At 43.9% G+C, this 4731-nt stretch overlaps 1 pseudogene; it reads left to right on the top strand.

Moving 5' to 3' along the window:
• The first annotated feature begins 614 nt into the window (after positions 1–614).
• Positions 615–2327, top strand: LOC125537876 (annotated as a pseudogene).
• Positions 2328–4731: the final 2404 nt, after the last annotated feature.

The following is a 4731-nucleotide window of genomic DNA, read 5'->3' as shown; positions in this document are numbered from 1 at the left end:
ACCTGTAATGTACCTTTATAGCCACCTAGTTACGTTGTGACGTTTGGCACACCCAAAGTATTCCTACGGTATCCGGGAGTTGCACAATCTCATGGTCTAAGGAAATGATACTTGACATTAGAAAAGCTTTAGCATACGAACTACATGATCTTGTGCTAGGCTTAGGTTTGGGTCTTGTCCATCACATCATTCTCCTAATGATGTGATCCCGTTATCAACGACATCCAATGTCCATGGTCAGGAAACCGTAACCATCTATTGATCAACGAGCTAGTCAACTAGAGGCTTACTAGGGACATGGTGTTGTCTATGTATCCACACATGTATCTGAGTTTCCTATCAATACAATTCTAGCATGGATAATAAACGATTATCATGAACAAGGAAATATAATAATAACTAATTTATTATTGCCTCTAGGGCATATTTCCAACACATTCTTCAGCGACGTGGTTACCTTCGATACGACATACAGGACAAATCTGTACAACATGCCCTTTGGCCTGTTTATAGGTGTGAATAATCATTTCCAGAGCATCATCCTAGCTAGGGTTTTGGTGTGTGACGAAAAAGTGAAGACCTTTGAGTGGGTCTTCACAGAGTTTGTTCGGATGATGGGCGGAAGTGCACCGAAGACAATCCTAATTGGTACGATCCTGAATTATAGTGGATGCTTTTGAGAGCAAAAGATTAAATAACATGATTTGTGTTATTGTGCAGATCAGAACCATTCGATGGAGGTGGCCATAAAAAATGTGTTGCCGCATACAGCACACAGATGGTGCAAGTGGCATGTCCTCAAGAAGGCTAAAGAATCACTAGGATCGCTGTACACCAAGAAAAGCGAATTCAGGGCAGAGTTCCACAAAGTAGTGAATCACATGCTTACAATCGATGAATTTGAGGATGCTTGGAAGATTTTGGTTGATAAATATAATCTGAAGACGCATGACTACATGACCCAACTGTACGAAATAAGGCACAAGTGGGCGAAGCCGTATTTTAAAGGTGTCTTCTGTGCTAAGATGTCTAGTACTCAGCGAAGTGAAAGTGCAAACCATATGCTGAAGAATTATGTTCCCCCGGGTTGTCCGATGCATTTGTTTGTGAAGAAGTACATGAGACTCCAGTTTGACAGGGACACGGAGGAGAACTATGAGGAGAAGCGGACAAGAATAGTAAGTCAATATTAATACTTCACATTGGTACTGGGGGTGTGGCAACAATATAACTCATTTGATGTCGCTGTAATTTCAGGGTAGACTACTTTACAAAGCAAACTTAGCTATTGAGCGACATGCTGGGAAGATATACACGCGGGCTATGTTTAAGCAGTTCGGGCACATACTGTATGAGTGCAGCGCATACCAGGTGGAAGAGCTCGAGAAGGGGAACTTTACCTTGCCATACATACGGATGCAGCGAGGAGGGAAAAGTGGTGCAGAGTGTCATACAAGGTAACTGTTGTCGACGGAGGAGAGGAATTTGACTGCGAGTGCAGGCAATTTGCACACATGGATCTCCTGTGCAGCCACGTTTTGAAAGTAAGATGGATCTCAGAAAAGAATCAGCTTCTGGGATATTCAGATATAGTATGTGTAGTATGTGGTGAGCTAATTGGCTAAATATTGATTATGCAGGTGCTGGATTTTATTCGTATTATAGAGATACCATAGAAACATATTGTGAAGCGCTGGACGAGGGATGCATGAGACATACTGCCTGCTCACTTAACTCAATATCAGAGGGATAATGCACACAAAAATCCATTCAGCTTCAGGCATTTCAATATGTACAAGCATGCCATGGAGCTGGTGCGGATGGGTGATGCAAGTGTAGAAGCATATGAGAAATTCATGTCCCTGATCAAGAGTTGCATGGTGGAGATGCAACCTTTTGCAGAAATCAGGGATGGTTTGGGGCTGGAGGACAGGATCGCTGAGCATGGGGATGTTGTGGATCAGCAGCCGGCGCAGACGGCAATGGTTGCTGCGAGTGCGGGGGCGGGCATGGGAGCTGTCAATGATGATGCTACTTCTGCAAATGAGAGTGGGAACAGTCTGAATGGACTATTGGCACTAAAAAAGCGAATAGAAATGGGACGGCCGTCAACTAGCAGGGAGAAGGCACCATATGAGGGGTTGAGCAAACGAACCCGGTTCTGCACCATATGTCGCGGGCAAGGGCACAAGAGAACAACCTGTCCTGACAGAGGTGATGCTCCGAAACCAGTTCGCAAACCCTCAAGGTGCAAAAATTGTGGAGTTGAAGGTCACCGGCGAAACACCTGCAAGAAGGTGGGTGATCTCCGCTTTTCTGGCGTGTGAGCAGTGGCTGCAGCCTCTAGAACTGGAAGGTGTAGAACCGATGTAGTTCCATCTATAGAAAAATGCTTGTTGCTTTCATGGGTGCTGTGTGTAGTAGGTTCCAGTTATGTGTGGAAACCAGTAAAATATATGTGTTGCCGAACCAGAGTAATGTATGCTTGAAGTATTCTTGATGGTGGAGTTGGAGTGTTTGCAGCTAGCAAAATGTTTGGTTTCAGAAATTTTTAACAGAGTTGTCATGCTTTCTGAATGTGTGGAAGCTATGATCGTGTCTGTACTTGTGATCTATTGTACAATTTGTCCATGTAATTACCATGCTGACGGTCGTGGCCTGTGTTTTGAATTTTTGTGAAACCAGAGATGCATTGTAAAATTCATTTAGATATGCAGGGGTGGCAAAACTGGAGCACAGTTTCATTTTGAGCTGACATGATTCAGTATTGGCAACTTAGTGCATGCAAATGCAATAGAATATTTGACACGTAGCAGGGTTCTGTATTGTACAAGTGCGTGGCTGCGTGAAGCCGCCCGCCCATTGTTCAGGTGGGTCATTTAAATTTCGAATTGGGCGAGCGGGAAAGACCATGGGCAGCAACTACATAAACAGGTGCGCATGGGGGCACGGGGGCAGCCATTCCATCAGTGTGGCTACAAGAAAAATTGAGAAGTGGACGGTAGTTCTGGTTCTGGCCATGGCTCCTACCGCGTCGTTCCTCTCAGCGTCAGCGGTCACAAAAACAGATTCGGCTAACGAAGCCGATGGAGATTCTACTCAGGTCAGACTCGCCGCAGTTATTGAGCGAGAACCACTGTTGGCTCAGAATGTGCTGCAAAACGGCCCACCACGTCTTGGGCCGTCTGAGCCAGAGCCCAGCTATCTCACGGCGTAGCAAGGCCGTCATGACGTACGTGGGCCACGTGAAACTGTTTATTAATCAATATACTGGAATACTACCTGGCCCGATACGTGAGTGTTTGTGGATCGCGAGGCCTGCGAGCGGGAGGGATAGCGAGACCACCTGTGCTCGCGCTCAGAAGAGCACTTTCGAAGGTACCTCAGTTATGTTTTGGCATGATAGATGGGGCCCCGTTTCCCTCAAGCTGCAATTCCCACATTTGTTTTCCTTTGCAAAGGATGAATTGATATCCATCAAAGAAGCCTCAGCCTCCAACACCTTCCAAGAACTTTTTCACTTGCCACTGTCCAATCTAGCTTTTGCACAGTTTCATCGAGCAAGAGCTTGTTTAGAGCAAGCTAATCTCAGAGGAAATGTTGATCAATGGAAATACATTTGGAACTCGGCCACCTTTTCTCCTTCAAAAGCCTACAATATTCTCATCAAAGGGGAGGAGGATCATCCTGTTTTTAGGAAGATTTGGTCTGCTGTTGTTATGTTGAGATATAAAATCTTCTTCTGGTTGTTGCTGCATGATCGTGTAAACACAAGAGGACTGCTACACAGAAAATCTTTCCATCTCCCGTCTTATGTGTGTGAGCTCTGTACTGATCAAGTAGAAGAAACTGCAATGCACTTATTTTGGGACTGCCCCTTTGCACTAAGGTGCTGGGACATGATTATTCCACTCAAGCAAAGAGACACAAGTGTACTTTATGAGACTTTACTAGCTCTGAATCAACTTCCAAAGGAGATCGGCCTGAACTTTATCATCATGGCATGCTGGCAAATTTGGATGCAAAGGAATGGCAAGATCTTCAGACATATTACTCCCAATGCCATGACATGGAAAGTGCTTCTCAAGAGAGATTTAGTTCTTCTTCAGCACAAGATCAAGTTAGAGCATAAGCAATCCTTTTCAGATTGGATTGAAGCACATTTCTAGCTCATTGTTTGTACTCATGATGTTCCCCAAGATAGGCATTGGTTAGGTTAGCTGCTGTTTATTTCCCTTTGCTGTACATATTACTCCTTTATTAATATAAAATACCGTAGAACGATTGTTCTACGGTCTCTTCCTAAAAAAACACCAATGGCAGGCGACCCTAAAAAGAAGAAAACAACACGGGCAGGCGTTGAGACTTCCTGGTTGACCGCAAAGACCATATCTCGCCTATACAAGTGTGGCATCCGTCTCGTTTGAAGATTTTTCTCCACCGGTTGTAACTAGGACGGCCTGTTTGATTATTATTTTTGAACAACGGCAATGTTCCATCACTGCCGGTAGTCTTCGCGTCGTTGACAGATTTGTCCAGTTTTTTCTTTTTCATTTTTTATTATTTCTTTCTATTTTCTCCGTTTCTTTATCAGTTTTTACAACAACAAAAATTCACCGGTTTTCGTCATTCCTTTGATGGTTTTCACTGGATTTTATGTTTTTACTGTTTTTTTCTTTGTTTCTTTCTTGGTTTTCATCGATTTTCTTAGTTTGTTTTCTCGACTTTCTC

Source organism: Triticum urartu, chromosome 2 (genome assembly GCF_003073215.2).
Source record: "Triticum urartu cultivar G1812 chromosome 2, Tu2.1, whole genome shotgun sequence".
Classification (NCBI taxonomy): Eukaryota; Viridiplantae; Streptophyta; class Magnoliopsida; order Poales; family Poaceae; genus Triticum; species Triticum urartu.
The sequence above is the reverse complement of the archived record's forward strand: the minus strand, read 5'-3'. Positions and strand labels throughout refer to the sequence as shown.